The following is a 21,677-nucleotide window of genomic DNA, read 5'->3' on the forward strand; positions in this document are numbered from 1 at the left end:
GGGACACCTATCAGCAAAAATATGCAGGCATAGGGCACTGCCCTTGCCACGCCCTCTTAAAGGAGAATTGTACAAAAAAACAAGATTGGTTAAACCCACAAGTGCGTTTTTTATTATCACTACTATTCCTTTATATTGGCTTTTGGAATTTTAAATGCAGCAATTTAGAAATCAGATGAAAGGTTTAGCACTGGAAAATACTTTTTGATAGATTAAAAAGTGCATTTTATATACATCTATATAGATCAGACCAAAATGAGGGACAAATGAGGAGGAATGAGGGACAGAGGGACATTACTCCAAATTAATGACAGTCCCTCCAAATCAGGGACAGTTGGGAGCTATGTTCGCTGCTTTTTACAGATGTTTGAGCTTTTTTTTTTTTTTTGCTGACTATAAAAGATTGAAGAAGCTTGTTCTTTTTTGTGGTCTCGCGCATTTTTAGACCCCTTTTACACTGAGGCGTTTTAGCACTAGAAATAGCACCTTTAAAGCACCTGAAAACCGCCTCTCATTCATTTGATGTGTTACTTTCATAGGTATATTTAAAGTGGACCTTTCCCATACCCAGGAAATTCAACCTGAGCAGTGAGCACATACTGAAAAATGCATAAGCAAAGGTCAATGTCGGTGAAAGCAACATGTAAGACAGTCATTAGATCCACAAATATAAAAGGCAGCTGAAGTTTCAAATGTGGTCATTTTCTTTAACCACTTGACAACTGGGCACTTAAACCCCCTTCCTAACCAGACCAATTTTCAGCTTTTGGTGCTCTCACATTTTGAATGACAATTACTCAGTCATGCAACACTGTATCTTTATGAAATTTTTGTCCTTTTTTTCACACAAATAGAGCTTTCTTTTGGTGGTATTTAATCGCTGCTGGTTTCTTTATTTTTTGCGCCGTAAAAGAAAAAAGACCGAAAAATTTGTAAAAAAATACATTTTTCTTCATTTCTGTTATAATATTTTGCAAATTAGTAATTTTTCTTCATATATTTTGGCCAAAATTTATACCGCTACATATCTTTGGTAAAAATAACCCAAATCGGTGGATATTATTTGGTCTTTTTGAAAGTTATAGAGTCCAAAAGCTATGGTGCGAATATCTGAAAATTGATCACACCTGAATTACTGACGGCCTATCTAATTTCTTGAGACCCTAACATGCCAGAAAAGTACAAATACCCCCCAAATGACCCCTTTTTGGAAAGAAGACATTCCAAGGTATTTAGAAAGATGCATGGTGAGTTTTTTGAAGTTGTCATTTTTTCCCACAATTCTTTGCAAAATCAAGGTTTTTTTTTTACTTTTTTTTTTTTCCACAAAATTGTCATATTAGCAGGGTATTTCTCACAGACCGCATATGCATACCACAAATTACACCCCAAAACACATTCTGCTATTACTCCCGAGTACGGTGATACCACATGTGTGAGACTTTTACACAGCGTGGCCACATACAGAGGCCCAACATGCAGGGGAGCACCTTCAGGCGTTCTGGAGCACCCAGGCCAATTCTGACATTTCTCTCCTACATGTAAAAATCATCATTTATTAGCTAGAAAATTACTTAGAACCCCAAAACATTATATATGTTTTTTTAGCAAAGACCCTAGAGAATACAATGGCGGTCGTTGCAACTTTTTATCTCGCACAGTATTTGCGCAGCAATTTTTTTAACGCGTTTTTTTTGGAAAAAAAACTGTTTTGTGCTTTACAAAAACCAAAATAATAAAGTTAGCCCAATGTTTTTGCATAATGTGAAAGATGAAGTTACGCCGAGTAAATAGATACCCAACATGTCACCCTTCAAAATTGCACGCGCTTGTGGAATGGCGCCAAACTTTGCTACTCAAAAATCCCCATAGGCGACGCTTTAAAATTTTTTACTGGTTACATGTTTTGAGTTACAGAGGAGGTCTAGGGCCAAAATTATTGCTCTCGCTCTACCGATCGCAGCGATACCTCACATGTGTGGTTTGAACACCGTTTTCATATGTGGGCGGGACTTACGTATGCGTTCGCTTCTGCATGCGAGCACACAGGGACAGGGGCGCTTTAAAAATTTTTTTTTTTTTTTTTATTGTTCATTTTACTTTATTTATTTTAGTTTGATGCTTTTTTCCAAAAAAAAAAAAAATTTTGACCACTTTTATTTCTATTACAAGGAATATAAACATCCTTGTAATAGGAATATGGCATGACAGGTCCTCTTTACAGTGATATATGGGGTCAATAAGACCCCACATCTCACCTCTAGGCTGGGAAGCCTGAAATTAAAAAAAAAAAAAAAAAAAGATCCTGGCTTCGATCGTAGCGGTGAGTCGGTAGAAGCACCGCAAGGCGGCGGGAAGGGGGGACGTCCCCTCTCGCCTCCCGTAAGAACGATCAAGCAGTGGAACAGCTGCTATGATCGTTCTTATGGTGTAGGGAATCGCCGGCTGAAAAAGCTGATATCTGAATGATGCCTGTAGCTGCAACCATCATTCAGATATCTCCGCACAAAGTCAAGGACGTTGTATGACGGCGGGCGGGCGGGCGGGAAGTGGTTAAAACGCTTTTTTTTTTTTTAACACAAAGTTGTCCATTTATACAATATTTCTACCACATAACATGTACATACCAAAAATGACACCCCAAAATAGATTCTCCTGCTCCTCCTGAGTACGGCGATACCCCATGTGTGAGACTTCCACAGCCTGGCCACATACAGAGGGCGAGTACAGCTGAGCATGGCTCAGCATGGCAGGGTATGGCGGGGTATTGCGGAGTATGGCGGGGTATTGCGGAGTATGGCGGGGTATGGCAGGGTATTGCGGAGTATGGCGGGGTATGGCGGAGTATGGCGGGGTATAGCAGGGTATTGCGGAGTATGGCGGGGTATGGCGGGGTATGGCAGGGTATGGCGGGGTATGGCGGAGTATGGCGGGGTATGGCGGGGTATGGCGGAGTATGGCGGAGTATGGCGGAGTATGGCGGAGTATGGCGTGGTATGGCGGAGTATGGCGGGGTATGGCGGAGTATGGCGGAGTATGGCGGGGGCATGGCAGAGTATGGCGGGGGCATGGCAGAGTATGGCGGGGGGCATTGCAGAGTATGGCGGGGGCATTGCAGAGTATTGTGGGGGCATTGCAGAGTATTGCACAGCATTGCAGAGTATTGTGGGGGCATTGCAGAGTATTGCACAGCATTGCAGAGTATTGTGAGGGTATTGCAGAGTATTGCACAGCATTGCAGAGTATTGTGAGGGTATTGCAGAGTATTGCACAGCATTGCAGAGTATTGTGAGGGTATTGCAGAGTATTGCACAGCATTGCAGAGTATTGTGGGGGCATTGCAGAGTATTGCAGAGTATTGTGGGGGTATTGCAGAGTATTGCAGAGTATTGTGGGGGTATTGCAGAGTATTGTGGGGGTATTGCAGAGTATTGTGGGGGTAATGCAGAGTATTGCACAGCATTGCAGTAGTGAGGGATGGCTGAGCATGGATGGATGTCTCTGTGCAGCGCTGTGGGCACTACACATACAGCCCACAGCGCTGCAGACATCCATCCATCCCCCTCCCCGCTCACAGTGTACCGATCGGTACACAGGAGGGGAGGAGAGGAACCGGCGTCATCAGATGACGCCGGTCTGTTTACATGTGATCCCGCCGTCATTTGACGGCTCGATCACATGGTAAACGGCCGCGATCAGCGGCCATTTACCGGGATCCGTGATGCGCCGGGTCCCCTGGACCCGGCGGTCACGGATGTGTTCGGGTGCGCGCCCCAGGGGGCGCGCAAGAGGGGAATTCTGGGAGGACGTCATAGTACGTCCACCCAGAGTTATCCAACCGCCCTGCAGCCGTCATTCGGCTATGGGCCGGTTGGTAAGTGGTTAAAGCAGAACTTAGCCCTGCCCCCTCCCCGATCCAGCGTATTGGTCAACCCATCACAATAAACGACCAATGGGGAGGGTGTGGAAAGCAAAAAGGGACATGACCAGGTGTTCCGTTAATGCTAATGCTGCCACCACATCTACCAACCATTAGATGTGGTGGCAGCATTAGTTTTCCAAGACAGGAACAGAGCGTTGTCACCCTTTAAAAGAAAGTGCCTGAACAAGGACCTCAATGGCAGGATCACCGGGTATTATTTTAATAGAAACTACTATTTATGCCCCTTTCACACTTGTATGACCTGAAAGTCACGTGACTTTGATGCAACTTGAAGCAATGCCTGTGTAAATCATGAGGTTTATGGACCTCAAGTCGCATCAAAGTCGGACCAAAGTAGTGCAGGGACTACTTTGAAGTCGCTGCAACTTGAAGCCGCACTTGTATGAACGGTACTCATTGGAAATCATAGAGTACGATGTCGCACAAGTGTGAAAGGGGGCCTTAAAAAATTGGAAATACATTTTAACCACTTGCCGACCAGCCGCCGCAGTTGTACTGCGGCAGAACGGCACGGCTGGGCGAAGCAACGTTATGTTACGTCGATTCGCCCTGTGGCCACTAGGGGCGCGTGCTGCTGGAGGGACTCGCCCCCGCAGCCGAAACAAGGGCCCGGCGGTTACGATCACCGCTGGGCTCCCGCAATTGCTGCCGACACACAGAGAACCGGGATCTGTGTGTGTAAACACACTTTCCGGTTCTCTGAGGGGAGAAGAGACAGATCGTCTGTTCATACAAAGTATGAACAGCGATCTATCTCTTCCCCTACACAGTCCCCTCCCCCCTACAGTTAGAAACACACACAGGGAACACAATTAACCCCTTGATCGCCCCCTAGTGTTAACCCCTTCACTGCCAGTGACATTTTTACAGTAATCAGTGCATTTTTATAGCACTGATCGCTGTATAAATGCCAATGGTCCCAAAAATGTGTCAAAATTGTCCGATGTGTCCGCCATAATGTCGCAGTCCCGATAAAAATCGCAGATCGCCGCCATTACTAGTAAAAAAAAAAAAATAATAATAAAAATACTATAAAACTATCCCCTATTTTGTAGATGCTATTACTTTTGCGCAAACCAATCAATATACGCTTATTGCGATTTTTTTTACCAAAAATATGTAGAAGAATACATATCAGCCTAAACTGAGAAAAAAATTACTTTTTTTTAAAAAAAAAAATATGGGGATATTTATTATAGCAAAAAGTACAAAATATTGTGTTTTTTTCAAAATTGTCCCCATTTTTTTGTTTATAGCGCAAAAAATAAAAACCGCAGAGGCGATCAAATACCACGAAAAGAAAGCCAATTTTGTTTGGGTGCAACGTCGCATGACCGCGCAATTGTCAGTTAGAGCGACTGAGTGCCGAATCGCAAAAAATGGCCTGGTCATTCAGCAGCCAAATCTTCCGGGGCTGAAGTGGTTAAAATGGCATCCACAACTTAGAGCTTAGATGATAATATTAGGGATTTGGTGTTTTATTTCTACTTTACTAAAGTCTAGGGAGGTCTGGCTATCGGGCTGCGTCATTCATTCGGGAGCCCGGAGACCGCCAACTAGAGATACAGAACGGCATCTCTGGAGTGAGTGAGTTCATCTGATACAGCTTTTCACATACTTTCTCAATTGCATCATCTTCTTAATACACCCGAGTGCTCCACTCCCTGATGTTGCTATGGTAACGTAAACATAAAATATTACATGGAAGGTTGAAGATCATTTTCTGATTTGAGAAGAAAAGAATGACGGTGCAGAATCTGAAATTCAATAAAAGGGGAACGAGGAAGTGGAAGTACCGCCGCTGTCCGTACAAATCTGCGGTCTCCTAGGTTTTACAGAACACAGATCTCTCCATTGTTATTTAAAGGTGGAACTTCATGCTGGGACATTAATATATATGGACAAGCGGGATTTCTAATGTAGAATAGACGTGCGTTGTCTCTTCTGCATTAAAAGCTACTTACCTGTCTGTCAACCCTTGTATAATGAGCTGCACATAAGTATCTCACTGTACAAGTTCAGTAATTCTGAATCCGACGAACGTCATCCCCGCCAAGCGATTGAGATATGAAGATGTCAGCAGATCGGCAGGGAGCTCGGGGACGCAGCATCGCTGGAGCGGAGTTAAGTATTGCTCTGTTTCAAAGCTTAGGGCTCGTGCACACAGGGAGTTTTTAAAAAACGCGCTACAGCAGCGTTTAGCCGTGTTATTGCGCATTTTTCATTAAAAACACTCTTTAGGGCTCATGCACACAGGACGTTATTACAGCTGTTAGGGGCATTTGACTTTTTTTAAAATGCCTCTAAATATTAAACTAAAAAGTCGAATGTAATAGAATTATTTATAAATATATATGTATAATATAATTATTTTTTAATTTTATATATTTATTTATTTTTTAAACCCTCCATTTCGGGTTCAGCCAAGTGCATCCTGACTTTTCGGTTTCGGCACCAGAATTTTGGTTTCAATGCACCACTAGTTCGAATCTCAGTTCCCTGCTGATCCGGCTGAGAATTAAACCGTGTATGGCTGGCCCTAGTTACACTTGGCTCATGCACACATTACTTTTTTTTACAGCTGTTAGGAGCGTTTGATTTTTTGCTTTTTTTTTTTAACTTCCTCTAAAAGCCCCACCATGTTAGCCTATGTGTATCCATGCAGACAAACATTCAAAGGCGATTTGGAGGCATAAGCGTTTAGGGGCAGTAGAAAAAAAAAACAAAAACGTCAGCCTGTACTTCCAGGAGCAGTAAAAATGCCCCTAAACGTGGTAAAAACGCCTAGAAATGTCAAACGCAGCTTGATGCGTTTAGCCGCGCTTAGATGCATTTTGGGGTGTTTTTCGTTTTTACAGCTCCTGGAAGCACAGGCTGTCGTTTTTGTTTTTTTCTACTGCCCCTAAACGCTTATGCCGCCAAACCCCTCTGACGGCTATATACGGGACACTATCCATCTCCTTCAAAACATCGATGGTCTGCCAGAACATTTAGGGGTGCACAAAAAATTAATACTGGTGGAAAAGGGAAGCAGTGAAGTTTGTATAAAAAACAAAAAACGCTGTACAGATGTCTTAAAGTGGAACTAGACCGTCATATCCTTTACAGCCAAGGAAGCTGCCATCTAAGTCTCTGTCTGATGTGCAGTTGCCATGGTTGCTTGGGTAGCTGTTAAATGATCACATCCCTGCTGGGCTTATCAGCCGGTCAATGTCATTGACCTCATATGGCCATATTAGGTCACTAACTTCCTGAGTGTCAGCTCTGGGGCAGGGGATTCCCTGGCCAGAGTTCATTAATTCAGTGGGAATGAGTTTGGATGGAACCAAGCTTGTCCAGGTTGAGGGTAATGAAGGAAAGGTGAATAGGTGCTGCTGTGGAGCAGCAGAGTGGATGAATGTGAACCTGTTGCACAGAGAAAAAAGGCTTAAACCTCTTAGGGTTCCACGGCACGATTATTAGACATAAATGCTCTCATACAGATCCTTTCACTTTAGTAATGATGAACTGAGCCTGCAAACATGGTAGAAAACAAAAGCAAAATCTCTATTCCAAGCCACGGCAGTTAGCGTCTGATATGCAGGAAGGCCAAGACAAGAAGATCTGATGGCTTCTCTATATGGCAAGACAATTGTGGACACCTGACCATACCAACTATACAAGTTTTTACAATACTCCCCACTACCCAAAACCATGAACAGTAATACAGAGTCGGCCCTTTAACTATAAAAGGCCACATTCTTCTGAGGAAGCCTCTACACAAGATTTTGGAGTGTGTTTTTGGGAATGTGTGCCCATTCAGCCATAGACCATTTGTAAGGTCAGGTACACGGTGGACAAAAAGGCCTGGCTCCCAAAAGGCATTCGCATTTGAGAAGACGACGCTCAGACCGACCCGGTGTTCTCGCAGTGTATGGCCTCACGGCCATGCACCTGGTGAGTTTAGCCCCGCCACCGGGGGCTTGATCACAGTGGTCAGGCAAAATGTGTCAGTAAGTGTGGCCGGAGCAGCAGTGGCTGAGGCTATACACTGCGAGAGCACCGTGTCTGTCTGAGTGGTGTCTTCTTCTCAGCATGCCTACAGTTCCAAATTAGTGCACAGATGCTGGCCCCCGCACTGTGAATACCAACTGGGAAATCTTCCATCCTCCAGTTTTGAGTGGCGCTACAAGCCCAACGTGATCACAGGCATTACAGTTCACCTCAAAGGTGTCTTCTAGGGTTGAGATGAGGGTTGTAAAGTTCCTCTACTCTACTCACGTCTTTATGGACCTGCCTTGGTGCAGTGGGACAAAGTCATGCTAGAACCGAAAAGGAACTTTCAAAATAGTTGTCGATACGCACACAGTGTCATTCAGAAGAGGGGCTCCCAAAGTTAATCAAGAATTAGATCTGCCATTTTCAGCACACAGCTTGCCAGGTTCTAGGACTCATTGGAATTCTCCTACACAGTAGCGTTGATGTGTGGCAAACGGGATACCCTGGAGATTTACTAAAATTGAAGCACTCAGAATCTGGTGCAGCCGTGCATGGTAGCCAATCAGCTTCTAACTTCAGCTTGTTCAATAAAGCTTTGGTATTAAAACCTGGAAGCGGATTGGTTTCTATGCAGAGCTACACCAGATTTTGCACAATCCAGTTTTCGTAAATAACCCCAATGAGATAAGCAAATCGTGTAATGAAAAATATTATGTTTCTGATGATGTATGCACACTGTGATTCTGTTAATTTTAGTCTGAAAACTCAATAAAAACGTTATTCTTAAACAAAAAAAAAAGAAAAAAAAGATTTTGGTTATTCAGAGATTTGGCAGTATCCGAATCACAACAAATTTGAATAAATCCAAAATAAATTATGCTAAAACAAAATTCATTCATTTTATCCATTTAATTCAGATGTTTGAAGCATCTGAACTAACCTAAGGACATAACGAATTGTCTGAATTGACTGGGATCTATTTGGTTTTTATGTTGCATTAACATTTTCCATTATTATAAAAAATGCAATACATATAAATGTGGAAACATATTGCAGTAAATACAGTAAAGTATACAAGTGAAATATGATGAGAATTCCTACTTATTATGTTTGGGTTAGACAGAGGTGGAAACATCAGGAAATCGCTGAATCATAACAGAACAAAATTAATCCGAAATTAATTTTATTCGATTTGTTTGGGTTGGATGGAGGTGGATCCATCAGAATCCCTGAATCATAACAGAATGAATGGAACAAATTTAATTTGGGATTCATTTGTTATGTTATGATTCAGAGATTCTGATGGATCCACCTCCATCCAACCCAGAGTGCATAAGTAATCTGCCAAAAGAATAGATTCATTTAAAAATCTAAAATTGATTTAATTAAATTAAAACACATAACATGTTAAAACGAATATTGCCAATCTTCCGAAATACGAATCAATTAGAAACAACAAATATACAAAGCAAACGCTAATATACAAAAAGAATTACGAAAACTAATCATTCTAACATAATGAATATGGTAAAAAAAAATGATGAGCTTAATGAACTAATCCAAAACAAAAAAAATTTTTCCGTGCACATCTACAAAATTCAATAGGGAACATGGCAAGGTGCTGGGTGCTGGTATCACTCACTGCCAGGCCTAAACACTGATTTAAAAGTGGTTGTAAACCTTCACATATACCCAGTAAAGTGACTGGCCTCAGATGACACACAGAGAAATAAATCTTCCTAAAACTTAAGTTTTACTTGTTTATCTGCGGTCCTCTCCTCCCTACACCCCTTCAAATTGACAGAAAAAAAGAGTTAAAATCCTTCTTCATCTGTCAGGAGCACAGAGGAGGGGGCGGAGAGCTGCAGTTACAGTGTTAGAGAGCTGATTGGAGGAAAGGAACACTTCCTCCTCAACACAGCAGAACTAAGTTCTAAATAGACAAGCAGTGTGCTCATCTCCCTCCGACACAAATTTATCTCATGTGTCAGGAAAACTTCTCAGAAGTGACTCATGCTAATAACAGAGGAACGAAGCACCAGAGAGAAACAACACTTCGAGCTTTGGGGAGAGACAAGTAAACACTACGCTTAGTTCAGATTTCATGACTGAGGTTTACAACCACTTTAAGGTGGGAGAGTACGTAAGTGCCAATACAGGCACAGAATATACACAAACTCTGGAAGACTCATGAAAGGCTTTGGGGACAAAAACCCTCGTTCACACCAATAAAATTTGTCATGTGATTTGATAGTTCAACGTCGCATGACAAGTCGCACCCCATTTGCAGCGATGGAAAGGTTCAAATCGTTGCAACTCAAGTCTTTGAAAAAGGTTCCTGCACTACTTTTCTGTGATTTCATTGCGACTTGCATTAAAGTGTTACTAAACCCACAACAGGAAAATCAGTCTGTATATGCAGTAAAGCATGCTTGTTGTTATACTCACTGTGGAACCTAAGGGGTTAATCATGCTCATCGTGAAAAAAAGCTGTTTGATCCTGTCTTTTCTGATCCTCCCCTTCTCCCACTGTCCCCAATCCATCTGCTGATAGCACAGAGCCTTGGGGGCACTCTGCACATGCTCAGTATGGTGTGTATTGAAGTTTGTTTTTTTTCTTGGGAGAGTTTATGTGATCAGCACAGGGCCCATCAGTACTGACCAGACAGAGGGTCAGTGGTCCTGCACCCTCGTGGACAGTCAGAGGAGAATGAAAACTCTTCCAACAAGCTTTAACCAGACCCTGATAGAAGTCACAAGACTGCTATATACTGCTGATGAGAAAAGGTATTTAGCCGTTTATACTTAGTAAAATAATTGCATTTCCATGTTCTGTGTACAATGCTTTGCTAAAGTATTCACCCCCTTGGCTTTTTAACTATTTAACTATTTTGTTACATTACAGCCTTTAGTTTAAGAAAACATTGATCTGAATTATATGTGATGGATCAGAACACAATAGTCTAAGTTGGTGAAGTAAAATTAGAAAAATATATACATAAAACTAGTTTTCAGAAATAAACTGATAATTGGCATGTGCGTATGTTTTTGTTATGAAGCCCATAAAAAGCTCTGGAACAACCAATTACCTTCAGAAGTCACATAATTAGTGAAATGATGTCCACCTGTGTGCAATCTAAGTGTCACATGATCTGTCATTACATATACACACCTTTTTGAAAGGCCCCAGAGGCTGCAACACCTAAGCAAGTGGAACCACTAACCAAACACTGCCATGAAGACCAAGGAACTCTCCAAACAAGTAAGGGACAATGTTGTTGAGAAGTACAAGTCAGGGTTAGGTTATAAATAAATATCCAAATCTTTGATGATCCCTAGGAGCTCCATCAAATCTATCATAACCAAATGGAAAGAACATGGCACAACAGCAAACCTGCCAAGAGACAGACGCACACCAAAACTCACGGACCGGGCAAGGAGGGCATTAATCAGAGAGGCAGCACAGAGACCTAAGGGAGCCCTGGAGGAGCTGCAGAGTTCCACAGCAGAGACTGGAGTATCTCTACATAGGACGACAATAAGCCGTACGCTCCATAGAGTTGGGCTTTATGGCCAGAAGAAAGCCATTACTTTCAGCAAAAAACAAAAGGCACGTTTTAAGTTTGCGAAAAGGCATGTGGGAGACTCCCAAAATGTATGGAGGAAGGTGCTCTGGTCTGATGAGACTAAAATTGAACTTTTTGGCCAAAGAAAACGCTATGTCTGGCGCAAACCCAACACATCACATCACACAAAGAACACCATCCAATAGCAATAGATAAGGAAAGTAAAATTGCTTTTATAATGGTACCCTTAGCAAAAACCAGCATTTAATTAACCCTTACCCTTGCAAGGGTTACAGGATGGATACTTGTTACTTGAACTACAGAGAGTCTTGTGCCTTCTCCCAGAATCTAATACTTTTCCACTCCCGTCAGTTCTGCTCCTGGATTTGCCCAAAAGTGACCAGAGGTGGGCAGACAAGCCAATAATAAAAAGGCAAAAATAACCTGCAAAGCTTGTGCCAACCCCCCCCCCCCCCCCCCCCCCGTCCTGCCACCTTAGACAAAGGGATACAGGCACCTTATGGTAAATATGGCAGTAGAGCGGGCAGCACTTCTCTGTGCCGTACCCTTACCGGCATCGCTCTCCATCTCCCTCGGCTGCAAACCACAAGTGACAGATTGGGTTTGTATCACAGGCAGCAAAATAGGAGATTAAATTATCAGATTTAAGAATAAAAGACAGATTAAATGATTAGACGGCAGAACACAAGGCAGCCATTACGTTTATTAGAATATTCATTTATATGAAATGAAATTTACTTAAATAGGTTTTGTCATGGATGACACATTTATGTACTTTAATAAAGATATTTCTTGCTAAACTAGTTGATTGCAATATTTATTATTATGACCAGCTGAGGAACATCAGGGATGCTATGAGGATATCCTCCTGGAGTGTCTGCCATCGCACATGCCAATCCCCCTTCATTGTGATAGCGGCTTTCTTTCTATAGGCACCAAATAATACGGATTTCAAAGAGTACCTGTTACCATCACAGATTGAAGACCGTTTGAAAGCAACTCCAAAAATGTTTTATTCCGTGCGGGGGGTCTCCAAACTGCAGCCCTTTGTGTGCCTTTATCCAGCAATTGGAGGACTGTTCTTCCCACTGACACCAACAATGGGGCATAATTCCTCCCACTGACACCAACAATGGGGCATAATTCCTCCCACTGACACCAATGATGGGGCATAATTCCTGCCACTGACACCAACAATGGGGCATAATTCCTCCCACTGACACCAATGATGGGGCATAATTCCTCCCACTGTCACCAACGATGGGGCATAATTCCTGCCACTGACACCAATGATGGGGCATAATTCCTACCACTGACAACAATGATGGGGCACTATTCCTCCCACTGACAATGATGGGGCACTATTCCTCTGTCTGACACCAATGATGGGGCACTATTCCTCTGTCTGACACCAATGATGGGGCACTATTCCTCCCATTGACACCAATGATGGGGCACTATTCCTCCCACTGACAACAATGATGGGGCACTATTCCTCCCACTGACACCCACAATGGGGCACTATTCCTCCCACTGACACCAATGATGGGGCACTATTCCTCCCACAGACAACAATAGTGGGGCATTGTTACGGACCCCAGAACATTTTCTACTCCCACTGGCCACAGTCCGGCCCCTCTAAAGTCTGAAGGACAGTGAATTGGTCTTTTCTTTATAAAGTTTGGAGACCCCCTGATTCAGTGCATAGATTAGGAGTTTAGAGCCTCTTTCGAGCTTTCTGGATCCCTGCTGGATAGGTTCCCCTGTTGAGATATTTCAGGAAAAAAGCAATTAAACAAAAAAAAAAAAAAAAAAATTATATATATATATATATATATATATATATATATATATATATATATATATATATATATATATATATATATACACACTGCCATAATTGTCATAACTGCTTGCACTTCCTGTCCTGGTGACCACACGGGAAGTGAGGATCTATCCACCCTATTGGGTCACTGACAGTAATAAAAAACTGGAACAGGAGGGAGAAACAAGACACTGGAGGCCAAAAGCTTCTAATATTGATATTTGTTCCCAAAGAGAAATCACAGAACAGCCAACACATTTCGGGGTTCAAAGCTCTCCCCCCTTTTCTTCAGGGCTCAAGGATGATGGAAAAATTGGGAGGACTCGACCACCAGTGTTTTAATTGCTCGCTGGATGAAAAAAAAATGACAAAGATCAATAAATCAGCAATAACCTGATTAGTCAGGACAAGGTTCGGACCGGTCGCTATGGATACTGCAATTTGACTAATCGCTTTGTTCCAGCACTGTGTAACTGAATAGACCAGCTAGTGTTTCTACAGCTTGCATTTTACATTCAGTGAGTTGGCCAATAAATGATCTCTCTTCAGCGAGAGAATCAAACCGAACACAGAGGATTGTCAGACTGAAGTGTACCTTGTCAGCACAGATTTTATGTCAGATCTATGGAAAATGTGGAACAGCAAACACACACCTCAATACGGGGCCAAGTACCCACTTGAGGACCAGGCCTTCTGACACAAAAAATCTGAATTTGCTAGAAGTTTTTTTTTTTTTTTTTTAAATTTACATTAGGGTAAAAAACATTTAGACTTTAGAATCACTTAAAACCTTCTGGGTGTCACCCCTACCACCCCCCTTCTACTCACCTGAGCCCCAACTTGATCCAGCGATGTGCATGAGAGCAGCAGCTCTCCAGGTCTCTCTCTCCTCACTGGTTGACACAGCAGCAGAAGCCATTGGCTCCTGCTGCTGTCAATCACAGCCAGTGAGCCAATGAGGAGAGAGCAGGGGCGGGGTCGAGCCACACTCTGTGTTTCACTGGACAATTTCCATTCACAGGAGCATGGCTTGGGAGTAAGGCTGCTCGAGTGCCCCCATAGCAAGAGCACAGCTCCCAACTGTCCCTGATTTCGAGGGACTGTCCCCGATAAGGAAAAAAGTCCCTCTGCCCCTCTTTACTCCTCATTTGTCCCTCATTTTGTTCTGATCTATATAGTTGTATATAAAATGCACTTTTTAGCTTTCAAAAAGTGTTTCCCAGTGCTAAACCTTTCATCCAATTTATACATTTCTGCATCAGTAAATTTCAAAAGCCAGAATAAAAGAGAATAAAAGGAATAATAGTGGTTATAAAAAAAAAAAAAAAAAAAAAAAAAAAAAGGAAGCACTTGTGGGTTTAACTAATCTTTTTTTGGTATAATTTTCCTTTAACCGCTTCAGCCCCGGAAGGATTTACCCCCCTTCCTGACCAGAGCACTTTTTGCGATTCGGCACTGCGTCGCTTTAACTGACAATTGCGCGGTCGTGCGCCCGCCCCCAAACAAAATTGACATCCTTTTTTCCCCACAAATAGAGTTTTCTTTTGGTGGTATTTGATCACCTCTGCGTTGTTGTTTTTTTGCGCTATAAACAAAAAAAAGCCACAATTTTGAAAAAAAGCAATATTTTTTACTTTTTGCTATAATAAAAATCCCCCAAAAATATATATAAAAAAAATATTTTTTTCCTCAGTTTAGGCCAATATATGTTCTTCTACATATATCGATAGGTTTGCGCAAAAGTTATAGTGTCTATAAAATAGGGGATAGATTTATGGCATTTTTACTTATTTTATTTTTTTTTAATTAGTAATGGCGGCGATCTGCGATTTTTATCATGACTGCGACATTATGGCGGACACATCGGACTATAAAAATGCACTGATTACTGTGTTAATGACACTGGCAGGGAAGAGGTTAAATGCTAGGGGGCGATCAAGGGGTTAAGTGTGTCCTGGGGAGTGATTCTAATTGTGGGGGGGATGGGCTACCAATGACAAGACAGCGATCACTGCTCCCGATGACAGGGAGCAGTGATTTCTGTCATGTCACAAGGCAGAACGGGGAAATGCCTTGTTTACATAGGCATCTCCCCGTTCTTCCACTCCGTGACACGATCACGGGCAACCGGCGGACACAAAGTCCGTGGGACCCACGGTCGCGGAGCACACGGTGGCGTGCACGCCCCCAATGGCGCATCTTAAAAGGGACGTACCTGTACGCCCATTTGCCCAGCCGTGCCATTGTGCTGACATATATCGTCATGCGCTGGTCGGTATGTGGTTAAAGTGGAGATCCAGGCAAAAATTGAACTCCTATGAAAAAACAGAACCACCCCCCCCCCCTTTTTTTTTATACCTTTTAGGATTTCTTCTTCTGGACTTCTGTCCCACGGCACCCCACGTCACATCTGCGGGTTTTCTTGTGCCACCCTCCCTCCCCCCCATCACCTTCTGGGACCAGTGTGTATCCTAGAAGACGTCAGGACCATTCAAAAAGCGCAGCGCGACTCGGGCGTGCACAGTAGGAAACAGGCAGTGAAGCTGCACTTACTTCCTGTTTCCCTTAGTAAGGATGCCGGCGCCTGCACCGGGAAGGCGATGGACGGGTAGGCTTTGGGTGCCAACATCGCGGGCTCCCTGGACAGGTAAGTGTCCTAATACAGCTTTATGTACACTCACTTTATGTACACTCACTTTATGTACACTCACGTTATGTACACTCACGTTATGTACACTCACTTTATGTACACTCACGTTATGTACACTCACGTTATGTACACTCACTTTATGTACACTCACTTTATGTACACTCACTTTATGTACACTCACTTTATGTACACTCACTTTATGTACACTCACGTTATGTACACTCACGTTATGTACACTCACGTTATGTACACTCACTTTATGTACACTCACTTTATGTACACTCACTTTATGTACACTCACGTTATGTACACTCACGAGTACTGAAACCTCGACGTCTATGGGAAATCTTGGTCAGCTTGACATGGCACCGCTCCTGAACCATAAGTGACAGGGACACCAAAATTGGGGAGCACAGAGAGGGGACCCAGGACTACAACATGACCGGTTTTGGGGTCAGCCAGCTTGCCTAAGTAATCGGTTATGCACTTTTTTTGGCACGGGGTGGAAGTTTTTGGGTGTGTTTTGCACTCTACTGGCTTTTAAAAAAAAAAAAAATTGGTTATGCCTGTAAATGACTATTGCAATGCAGTACATGCATTGAGAAGTAAAAAAAGGGTATTGCTTCACTTTAAGTACGTTTTCATTTTAACATATATGCTCTAGTCCCATTGTGTACTTAAAAGTGGGGTATGCCTGTATTAAAAGTCAGTAGCTACAGTATTTGTAGTTGCTGACTTTTACATTTTTTTCACCTCGGCTGGAACTCAGCTTTAAAAGGGGCGTGTCCTATGCCTACATACTTTTACTAATAGGTGTCCCTCATTCCTATTTCAAAAAGTTGGGAGGTATGTAAGAGGCTTGCTATTGGGGGCACTCAGCGGGGGAGGAGGAGCCAGAACCACCGTTGGGGTACCCCAAAAAGAAGAGGATCAGGGCTGCTTTTTGCAAAACCATTGCACAGAGGAGGAAGTAGAACATGTTGGTTACTTTTAAAAGTTAAAAGGGGTTATTTCCGAAAGGAAAATCCACTTTGCACTGCAAGTGCACTTGAAAGTAAAGTCGCTGTAGATCCGAGGGAGACATGCAAGGAAAAGAAAAAACAGCATTTTAGCTTGCACATGATTGGATGATAAAATCAGCAGAGCTTCCCCTCATTTCAGATCTACCCCTTAGATTTAGAGCGACTGCACTTCCAAGTGCGCTTTCAGTGCAAAGTGGATTTGCCTTTCGTAAATAACCCCCACAATCAGAAGCTTTACAAATCACTTTACTCGCAACTGCAATGCTTTGCAGGGTCCAATAAAAAAAATGTATAAATGCACATTTTTCTTTTTTCACTATAGATGCACTTTTTTTTTTTTTTTTAAACGAATGGAGAAAATAGGCTTTCAACAAGCATTTAACCCTTGCGGTGAAGGGCGGGGGCATTGCAAGGGTAGAATTTTTTTTTAAGGAATCTCAAAGTACAACTTAAAAATTTACAATCTATGTATATCCCAGCCTCCGGGATGTCTCCTGCAGTATATAAATGAAGTAATTCTACCTCTGCTTTCAAACTGTGAGCTTAATGGAGGACGCATTTATCAGAATCTTTCAACAGCAGATAAACTCATATAACCCCGTTCACATCCTGGCAAAGGCCGGTGAAGTATTAGAGGGAGAGGGTGTGGGAAAAATATGGGCTGGATACATCGGCTGGAGGTGTGATAAAACGACATCTGATGTCTGTCATATGGCAACAAACAACACAAAATGTAATGCATGACCGTAAAAAAAAAAAAAAGAAAAAAAAAAAAAAAGATCAATCTATGCAACTATTCTGTAATAGGCAATGCAGGGTTCATCAGAAAAATATATGAAATGTAACACACAGTGCAAATATACAATCACCGGCCACTTTATTAGGCACACCTGGTCAATTGCTTGGTAACACAAATTGCTAAATCAGCCAATCACATGGCAGCAACTCAATGCATTTAGGCATCTAGACGTGGTGAAGCTGACTGTTGAAGTTCAAACCAAGCATCAGAATGGGGAAGAAAGGGGGTTTAAGTGACTTTGAACATGTCATGGTTGTTGGTGCCAGACAGGCTGGTCTGAGTATTTCACAAACTGTTGATCTACTGGGATTTTAAGGCACAACCATCTCCCGGGTTTACAGAGAATGGTCCAAAAAAAAGAAAATATCCAGTGAGCGGGAGTGGTGTGGAGGAAAATGCCTTGTTGATGTCAGAGGAGAATGGGCAGACTGGTTTGAGATGATAGAAAGGCAACAGTAACTCAAATAACCACTTGTTACAACCAAGGTATGCAGAATACCATTTCTGAACGCACAACACATCCAACCTTGAAGCAGATGGGCTACAGCAAAATTGAACAATAGAAGATTGGAAAAACGTTGCCTGGTCTGATGAGTCTCGATTTCAGCTGCGACATTCAGATGGTCGGGTCAGAATTTGGCATAAAAAACAAGTATGGCTCCATCCTGCCTTGTATCAATGGTTCAGGCTGGTGGTGGGGATATTTTCTTGGCACACTTTGGGCCCCTTAGTACCAATTGAGCATCATTGATGTTAAAGGGGGCAATACACAGTAATAAAAACTGGGGTATGTAAACTTTTGATCAGGGTCATTTGGGTAGTTTCTGTTTTGATTACGATTTAAAAAAAGAGTAAACACAGTTGATTGATAATAAATGGCTTCAGCCAAACACCAACCATGAGTGAAAGTTGTTGTGTTATCATTCATATTCTCTGAGAAATGGCCAAGAAATCATAAATTCTGCCAGGGTATGTAAACTTATGAGCACAACTGTATATGACCAGAGAACAGTCACCTATTTAAAAATCAGTATAAAAATATATATAAAAAAAAAGACCTTCACGCACATGGGCACATTCACCCTAATGCCCCGTACACACGATCGCACATTCCGACAACAAAATCCATGTTTTTTTTTCCAACGGATGTTGGCTTAAACTTGTCTTGTATACACACGGTCACACAAATCTTGTCGGAAATGCCAATCGCCAAGAACGCGGTGACGTACAACGCGTACGACGAGCCGAGAAAAATGAAGTTCAAAAGCCAGTTCGGCTCTTCTGCTAGATTCCGAGCATGCGTGGAACTTTGTGCGTCGGAATTGTGTACACGCGATCGGAATTTACGACAACGGATTTTGTTGTCGGAAAACTTGAGATCCAGATCTCAAATTTTGTTTGTCCGAAATTCTGACGGAAAATGCCCGATGGAGCCTACACACGGTCGGAATTTCTGACAACAAGCTCCCATCGAACATTTCCCGACGGAAAATCCGACCGTGTGTACGGAACATTAGAGCGTAAACAGGCTGCGTATTTTGGTGCCCAGGATGTCTTGGTGCTGCGAATAGCGGCCCATAGATTTGAATGGCTGAAGCTGTTAAAAAAAAAAAAAAAAATTTAAAATTTAAAAAAGGAAAGCAGCAGACCCAATTGACCACTTTGATCTTTTTCTGGCGTCACTTTTCAATGCGATTTACATTCCGTCAATAAAATTCAGACCGCCATACCCCAATTTACTGTTGAACACTAAAGAGAGCTCTGTGATTGGTGGAAATAACGAAACTTTCAGCACTGATAACTAATGTGTCATTGTGAAGACGCTTGGATACAGCCAAGTCAATGAAGGCGGAGTGCCCCCACAGTAAGGATCTAGGGCCAGCTATGTTCACCATACCAATATCAGCCTAGAATTTACCCAGAATCCTCCTCAATGCACGCTACTCGATTCACACCCAGAGTTCCCCGGGGTACATGAGTCCTGGAAATCGTAGGGAAATGTTGGCGGTTATGTGCATGCTCAGTACACAAGCTGATTTCTTATAGAGTGCAATTATGGCCGTGGGTCTGGTGGGAGGTTTTGTGTTGATGTGTTAATAAAGTGTGACACAGTGCAGCTGCACTTGGAATTCTGCGCTGCACGCCAAAAAGCATTCAATTTTTCTCCATCCACATCATGCTGGAAGTCAGCACTGCTCGCAAAACATACATTAACTTGTAATAAATTACAGATTTTCATGTCGGAGAGAAGATCGGAAGAGATATGGGCGTTTAAGGCTCGGATCACTTTTTTTTTTTTGCAAAAGCATTGCTGAAAAATACTATAATCTTTCAACGTTCTATTCATCCAAATCTCACCGTCACATTCTGCCCACTTGGGAGCACTCTAGTAAGCTTCCAGTCTTGCACAGTTTTACGGACTCCTCTCCTGTACTTTGATTTCACTGCACACTGTAAACTTCTCATAGTGTGCCCTAGAAGCTGCAGCAAGTCAGATAGCGCTTTTTTTTTATTTCCTGGCTGAAGGACTTACAGCAGGGGTCTCCAAGCTTTCTAAACACATGGCCAGTTTACAATCCTTCAGGCTTTAGAAGGGCTGGACTGTAGCCAGTGGGAGTAGAAAATGTCCTGGTGTTGGTAACAATGCCCCATCGTTTGGGTCAGTGTGAGGAATAATGCCCCATCGTTGGGGTCAGTGGGAGGAATAATGCCCCATCGTTGGGGTCAGTGGGAGGAATAATGCCCCATCGTTGGGGTCAGTGGGAGGAATAATGCCTCATCATTGGGGTCAGTGGGAGGAATAATGCCCCATCGTTGGGGTCAGTGGGAGGAATAATGCCTCATCGTTGGGGTCAGTGGGAGGAATAATGCCCCATCGTTGGGGTCAGTGGGAGGAATAATGCCCCATCGTTGGGGTCAGTGGGAGGAATGGCAGCCCATCGCTGGTGTCCGTGGGAGGAATGGCGGCCCATCGCTGGTGTCCGTGGGAGGAATGGCGGCCCATCGCTGGTGTCCGTGGGAGGAATGGTGGCCCATTGCTGGTGTCCGTGGGAGGAATGGCGGCCCATTCCTGGTGTCCAGGGGAGGAATGGCGGCCAATCGTTGGTGTCCGTTGGAGGAATAGCGGCCCAAGGTTGGTGTCCGTGGGAGGAATAATGCCCCATCGTTGGTGTCCGTGGGAGGAATAGCGGCCCAACGTTGGTGTCCATGGGAGGGATAGTGGCCCAACGTTGGTGTCGGACTTACATCATATACCCCTGATCCAACCTAACTGACCCTAGACGACTTCTTGCAATTATGAAGGCTCAGCTTTCGAGGTGGGCATTACCTAGGGCAGTCTGCTTAGCAATGACCACTCTACCAGGCTGAGCACAATCATCACATGGGAGGAGCGAGGAGCCATAGCTTTCAGCTCTTATCACCAGTTACTGCACAAACAAGCAACCAAACAGGCAATTGTATTATTGTACAGGACTGGGTGAACCGGTGTGTTTAATCAACATTACCAACTATGATCAACTAAGGTACAATCAGCCTGCCCATTTTTTTCTAAATGAGTCCTGGAATATGTATGTAGGCATTTGAGATTTTGACATTCGATTGTTAGCTCTTGAAGCCAGGGACTGACTGATGTGAATGTACAGTAAGTAAAGTGCTGCATAAATTGAGAGCATTATATAAACACCTTTAACAAATACTTAAAGGGTGGTTATTTTGGTCCCTGCGTGGCCGCAAACTTTTGTACCTTTATTCTTAACTGCAAAACTTTATTAACCCCTTCCCCGATCGCCCCACGTATATGTACTACGGGGCGGCAGCTCCTCTGCGCAAAATCATGTACAGGTACGCAGTTTCGTATTTCCGGGTCTACTG

At 43.1% G+C, this 21,677-nt stretch overlaps 1 protein-coding gene and 1 long non-coding RNA gene across 2 annotated transcripts in view; one reads left to right on the top strand and one right to left on the bottom strand.

Annotated features, from left to right (window-relative positions):
- The window catches only part of LOC141140935 (uncharacterized), a 98,399-nt gene extending 86,297 nt beyond the window's left edge, over window positions 1-12,102 (bottom strand). Inside the window, exon 1 of the long non-coding RNA XR_012244023.1 lies at window positions 12,060-12,102. This is a non-coding gene — a long non-coding RNA (uncharacterized lncRNA). The remainder of the gene's footprint in view (window positions 1-12,059) is intronic.
- The window catches only part of EPAS1 (endothelial PAS domain protein 1), a 510,313-nt gene that overhangs the window by 297,316 nt on the left and 191,320 nt on the right, over window positions 1-21,677 (top strand). The window lies entirely within an intron of this gene.

The sequence above is a fragment of the Aquarana catesbeiana genome, linkage group LG04, assembly GCF_042186555.1.
Source record: "Aquarana catesbeiana isolate 2022-GZ linkage group LG04, ASM4218655v1, whole genome shotgun sequence".
In the NCBI taxonomy this organism is placed as follows: Eukaryota; Metazoa; Chordata; class Amphibia; order Anura; family Ranidae; genus Aquarana; species Aquarana catesbeiana.